The sequence below is a fragment of the Pezoporus occidentalis genome, unplaced genomic scaffold, assembly GCF_034315485.1.
Source record: "Pezoporus occidentalis ecotype Australia unplaced genomic scaffold, CSIRO_AGI_Poc_V1 ctg72, whole genome shotgun sequence".
Lineage (NCBI taxonomy): Eukaryota > Metazoa > Chordata > Aves > Psittaciformes > Psittacidae > Pezoporus > Pezoporus occidentalis.
In genome coordinates, this window is record NW_026916072.1 from 1,234,820 (window position 1) to 1,241,170 (window position 6,351).

Below are 6,351 nucleotides of genomic sequence, written 5' to 3' on the forward strand. Positions count from 1 at the left end.
AAACTCAAATCCAAATCAAAGCTTTTTTCCCTGCTGCCTCTTACCCCCAGATACTAATTCACACCAGAGAGTAAATGCAAGCAGCGCTGAGGCTCTCGGTCTGGCTGAAAGGCAGCAAAGCTCCTGATAGTTCTGAGAAATCATTAAATGTCTACATTTTATGGCTGCAGAAAGGCACAGGAAAATGAAGCCGTGTCTGAGAGCTGGGGAGCAGGACATGAGGCTCTCTGGGCAGCAGCTTACATCCCGCCAGGAACGTGTCCCCATCCTGCTCCCCCATGCAGGGAGGATAGAACTGAGCTGGGACAGGCATGGAGGCAATGCTGGCTCCTGCAGGATTGGAGATACCAAAGCAGCTACAGAAGAAGTTCAGTGGGAGAAGCAAATTTGTCTGTGGAAACATATTGGGCCTGTAAGAAAAGGCAAGAGGAGAGGGAGAAACTGCTGGCTGATGGGTGAACCCACTCCAGCTCAACCTCTTCTCAGTAAAGCCCCAATAAACCCAGCGCAATCTTCCTCTATCATTCTATGATTCCTCTGCCTGCTTTTCCCTCTGAAAATCATATGCCTTTCATTTTGCTTGCTTATGCTGCTGTCCCTAAGGACAGCTGATCTGTCTGGATACTTTCAGGCAGTATCATTTTCAGAAGAAATACTCCACATCCTCTTGCCTTTGCACGTGTGTCTGTCCTCAAGATGGGCATTAAGAAGGGAAGAAAGAGGCCTTCCCCCCTCCCAGAGAGTCCCAAAAGAGCACAGTAAAGCAAATGTCCTTTTATTCCATGACAGTTTGTTTGCTGGTGCCTTTTGCTTCCATTACTGTGATGGTTATCAGAGAATCCCAGACTGGTTTGGGTTGGAAGGGACCTTAAAGCTCATCCAGTTCCAACCCCCTGCCATGGGCAGGGACACCTTCCACTGGAGCAGCTTGCTCCAAGCCCCTGTGCCCAACCTGGCCTTGAACACTGCCAGGGATGGGGCAGCCACAGCTTCTCTGGGCACCCTGTGCCAGCACCTCAGCACCCTCACAGGGAAGAGCTTCTGCCTTGTACTTACTCTAAATCTACCCTCTTTCAGTTTAAATCCATCCATATATAAATATATATATACACAAATTATCTGGTGGTTTGTTATTAACCCCTATGACCCTCTATCTAATCTTATTTGCCAAGCAGGTGATCTTTCCTTTGAGCCTGGCAAAGCTTAGAAAACACAAATACATGGAGCATCAACCGAGCAGTTGTTACTGAAAAGGCAGCTCCACAAGAGCAGAGCATTGCAGGGAAATTATCTCTGGAGCTTCATAAAGTCCTCTGGAAGAGTTCAGACACGATTCTGTCTTAACTGATAGCATCAACTGTCCCCAGTTCGCAGAGCAGTATCCATAGAAACTCAGGGGCCTTGACAAGATGACAAACAACACTGCAAGAGCCTCATAATAGCAGAAATAAGAAGCTGTGGCCAAAAATACCCACTACCAAGTGAGGCATTTTGTGGTGTGCAATGGGTGGGCTCTGCCTGATGGAAACCTGACCACTGGAGGGAGGCGGAGCACAACCGGAGGATGGAAAACCAAGACTTGCCAAAGCCAGATGGGATTTCTGTGCCAGGGAAAAGCAAACAGTGCCATTGGGGAAGTGGCTACAGGGTGTTGCTCTGTATAGAGCCACCTATCCCAAGTAACAAGTGATAGGGTAAGAGGTAATGGCCTCAAGCTGCACGAGGGGAAGTTCAGACTGGATATTAGGAAAAATTTCTTCCCTGAAAGGAAATTGGAACAGGCAGTGGTGGAGTCACCATCCCTAGAAGTGTCCAAGAAGCATGTAGATAAGGCCCTTAGGGACATGATTTAGTGATGAATGTGGCAGTGCTGGGTTAATGGTTGGACTTAAATGGTCTTCAAGGTCTTTTCCAACCTACCTGATTCTATGAGTCTATAAACCAGGAGCAACACCACTGGGAGCATCACGGGAGCGTGGCAGTGCTGGCACAGGAGCCTGGTCATGTTTGGGAGGAGTCACCCCACAGCACAGCCTTGTGAATAGCGCTTTGGCCACCGATGATGTGCTGGGACCCAGGGAGCTCTTGGGAAGCGCAGCGGGTGGTCCCAGCCCCTTTCCTGAGCCTTTCTTGGGGTTTTTAACCACCTCTTGACCCAACTGTGGCTCCTTCTGCCAGGCACGGGCACAGCGATGCCACTGGTGGCACAACTTTCCCAGGCACAGCAGGAGAGCCCATCGCCCACTGCTTCGGGGCTGCAGCATGCTGCTCCCTGCGCTCATTGTAGCCCCATAACTCATTGTGCAGGCAGGCCTGACCTTGGTCTTAATTAGCTTAAAACTGCACAATAAAATTACAAAAAAGTAAGAAAAGAGGAATAAAAAATAAAGGGAAAACCCTTCCTAAAAGCCAGTCACAAATCAAAAGAGGCAACAGTGAGAGCAAGCAATGTGTCACCACAAGTGTCCGAGTCAATGGAAACCTTGTTAGGTGGTGAACAAGGGTCTCCGCTAACAAGCTCTTATCTGTGTTTTTGTTTTCTATTGAAGGTGCATGTCATTAGGAGGAGTGTTAACAAGAGCTCTCAATAGCTTCATATGGCCAATGGACTCTGAATATTCATGAAGGTGTGAACAGAATGTGGGAAAGCCCTGGAAGAAAAGGCAAGAAAAGCGGCAAGAGGGCTGATTGTGCCGGGAAGAAAGGAGCCGGGGCTCTGTGGAAAAAAGGGATCCTGAATCCCTCAAACAAGAGCGTATTCCCCAGGCAAAAGCTGTCCCTCAAGCTGTGTGGATGGTATTGAGGGAGCAAAAGATGTGGGATTTCTCTGAGCAGCGCTGGCAGCAAACCAGCTTCTGTCATTTTAGGTGGCAGTGACCAGGTTTGGGGTTTCTTTAACCTCAAATCACAGCAGCCGCCTGGCTGCTGGCCACTGGCCTCTGAACCTGGAGGGCCAAGTGTGAGCAATGTAAAACACAGACGTCCCTCCCAGCCTCACCCGTCTGTGCAGCAGTGCAAAGCTCCTCTCATCCCACACGTCCCACTGGTCCCCCTAGGGATAACCATCCACACCCTGAGACCTGCTGCAGCCCCAACCACAGACATCACAACCTCACATACAACTTTATCCTCAATGTTAACACACAAACCCCAGCACCCAGGCTGGTGGGAACGTGCACCCTGCAGATGCCCATCACTTCTCATGGGACAAGAGGCAGGCACCCATTTTGGGGATGTGTAACCCTCTCTCCAGGTTTATTAAGTCCCAGAGAGTAATCTTTGCTGGATGCCTGGTATTGAAGTGGGGATGAAGAAGACGGGAGGTAAAGAGGCACACTCAGATGCTGCTCCAGCACCTCTGTGTTCACATGGAGAGGGCAACAACTCATCTGCACCCAGATACCTGCTACCCACCACCCGCTATTCCAACAAAGCCTCCCAGCATCCTAAAGAAACCCCAAATTCGCCTCTGGCAAGAGCCCAGCAGGGCTGCCCAGGGGGCACTGGAGAAAGGAAAGATGCTTTTCTATGAAACACCTCTGTAGGTCTTAGAGCTGCTGCTTCTGCACAATCCCAGGCTCAGGGACTTCGGTTGGGCTGTTTTAACACTGAGCTCTTGCTCCACTCGTTTTGGAGCAAAATTATACCAGGGAGTTGCCTCCTCTTGAAAGGCTCCAATCTCCCACGTCAGTCCCAGATAAACAGTTTTCATTCAACAAATCTATGAGCAGAAACAAAGTAGAGCAAAATAACGTCAAGTCATTTCAGTGATACTGACAGCTGCTGAGCTGCACAGCAGAAAGGGAGAAGCAGGAGGGGGTGTGGGGGAATAGATTAAAACATGTAAAAAGCAATAAATCACAGCTGGGGGGGAATCATAAAACCACAAGCCGCTGCTGCTCCCACACAGCGTACAGAGTGTTTACTCCTCTATTGATAACAAAATTTAAAGTAAGATAGAAAAGGAATAGCAAATAATCGAAATCATCCTTGTTAGGAAAGCAAAAGGGCTTTTTTCCAGTGCAAAGATCTGAGGCACAAAGTGGGATGCAGCCCCAACCCCTCACCATCACTCCATCCTCATCACAAACCACAAACCAGGACTCTGCTCTCACGCAGGAGGATTCAACTTGCACCAGCTCTGTGTAGACTAAACTGGTGTAAGAGTGAATCCTCTTGCACTAAGGACCAAGTCTGAGCATTGCTCCATAGACCAGCCATGACAGCAGCGCACTGACAGCTGCTGGTACAGGATTTCAGGGTCACTGCCGTGCCATGGCCATGTGAAGCTCAAGAGCAGTGTGGGGAAAGCCCCACTGTGCCTTAAGCAGAGGTGAGTGCTCTTCCTAACACCCGGGGTATTTCCTAGCTCCCTCCAGCAGTGAGCCACAGACAGCACAGAGCCGCCAGCTCACTGAACTCAAATAAAACCTGCTTTAAATCGTGGTGGAAAACATGTTTTGTTGCAGCCTGAAAAGGCTGTGAGGGGCTCTGGCTGTGGGATGTGACAGGAGTGACGACTCTCCATGGGAACCCTGTGCTTGTTCATCGCTGACAGGCGAGCAAGTGGCCTCGTGAGGTGCCAATGGGTGACATCGCCCCAGGGATGAGGAGAAACCTTCCCGGCACTTTGGAGCATTTGGGAGCTGTGGGTGAGCAAAGTGCCCTGAAAATGATGCCCATGAAAACTAGGATGGGTCTTTTTACCTGGAGCATGGGGACACCTCCCATCTAATGCCAGCACATGAGAGCTGCAGGCACTTGAAGCGGGTATGAGCACCCAACATGTCCAACTGGATCCCCCTGCCCTGCACCAGGCCTGTGCGAAGTCCTGCACCAAAGCACCACTGCACCGATGTTATTCATGTCTGTATATAGGATGACAAAGACAGGACAAGCAAAGCTTGCAGCCAGAAAAGCCTGGAATTTGACTTAAAACTGCCAGTGCAAGCCAGGCTCTCCACTCTTGCAGAGCGGCAACACGTTATAAACCAGCAGGACAGCACAGCTGGAAAATGAGTTTACAGTATTAACATTTCCAGGAGTAAGACCCATTGATGTGTCTAACTAGCACAAAGAACTGTCAGAGTTTATATTAAATAATTACATCTGAAAGCACACCTCGATTCCTCCAGTCTCCAGTGTCCATGGAAGGGGTTGCAGTTGTAGTTCTCTCTGCTCATCCCACCTCAAACTGCAGGACACTGTGAGGCCTTAGAGCACCTGGAAGAGGACAGAAATGCTTTGCCAGGATAAAAATCCTCCAGGGACAGCAGCATGTGGAGAAACCTCCCTTCCTGCTTTCTGGTGATGAAGACACAGCTACACATCTAGCTCAAAGGCATGAGCAGGTCCCACTACCAGCCACAACCCAAGAGCACACAGCCAGTTCCTGGTGTGACACTCATGTCCCCACCTGCATTGCACACAGAGGCTCCTGCAGAAGCTTTGCCACGTTATGGCAGGGCCCACACAAACCCCGGAGGGAGTGACAATGCAACTTATCAACCACTGTTACTGGCTTATTTCCAAAAGCCACCAAACCAGGGAGTGCTTCCCTGTGGGTTAAAAATCAGGAACGAATGAGTTAAAACATGAATTGTGACTGCCCTGAGCCCCCACAGCAGCCCTTTTGGGGCAGCACTAAGCAGAACAGGGAGGCCTGCAGAGCCCATACAAAGATATACATGAGGCCAAGTATGACTGACCAAAGAGACAGCTCTTCTCTTGGAAGACCGTATGAAGAGATGTATCTTGGCACCTTGGTTACTGCATGAAGAGATGGTTCTTCTTGTAGCCTATTTTGCTACACACAGGTCCCTCTGGCCTCCTGCTTTGGTCCAGGGTCACCTCTTCCTCATGGTGCTTGGTCCATCTTGGCCATCAAAGCTGTGGATGTGCCGAACCCAGTGCGACAGCTCCGGCTGCTGGCTGCCAGGGGCTGCTAACAGCATCCACATGGAAACATTCAGGAGGGGGAATGTAGTTCTGCCAAGCAAATGCCTCATCCTCCTTTGTACCCATCTACCTAACCACAAGGGACTGGAAAAATCACAGATGCTTTTACTGAACACCCAACACGTATTTAAACCGCTCATTTTCCATCATTGCTGCTTTCCAGAGAGCAATGAGGGAAGAGATTCAATTACACACAAACTCTGCTAAATCAAGAAGAGAGACAGTTGAAAATAGGGGGAGGGGGAAAAAACATTTAATTCAATTTATTTAGCAGCATCTTTATTGCAACAAAGGTTTTGTAATAAAATGCAGCAAAACTAATGCCTCCACTTTACATGATTAAAAGCCATGGAGCTAGGAAGGGGAGGGAGGGAGGGAGACCAATAAACCCAC